Here is a 464-nt window from a genome sequence, read left to right as displayed (position 1 = left end):
ACCCTAAACTCGAAACCCTAAACCCTCAGTAAAGGGTGTAAACATCTAAACCCTCATTTGTAAAGACACTTATAAGGAAAGAGGAAGTATAGGAAAATAACAACTCGAGGGTTTAGGGTTTAGGGTTTAGGGTTTAGGGTTTAGGGTTTAGGGTTTAGGGTTTGTAGGGATGGGGCTGTAAGCGAAAGGAACACAAGTTAATAAAGGAGGCCTCAAGGCTTATATTTTTTTATTTTTTTATATTATTTTATCTTTTATGATGTTTAGGGTTTAGGGTTTAGGGTTTAGGGTTTAGGGTTTAGGGTTTAGGGTTTAGGGTTTAGGGCTTGCTGTCGGCGCCCCCCAGCAGCTTCCTTTGCTGCCATATCGAGCGGAGCTGGAGTTGTTTAGGGTTTAGGGTTTAGGGTTTAGGGTTTAGGTTTTTTTTATTTGGTTTGGGGTTTAGGTTTTATTTTTAAGGATTC

The sequence above is a fragment of the Eimeria mitis genome, genomic scaffold (genome assembly GCF_000499745.2).
Source record: "Eimeria mitis Houghton genomic scaffold, Emh_scaff223, whole genome shotgun sequence".
Classification (NCBI taxonomy): Eukaryota; Apicomplexa; class Conoidasida; order Eucoccidiorida; family Eimeriidae; genus Eimeria; species Eimeria mitis.
Note: the sequence above shows the minus strand (reverse complement) of the source record.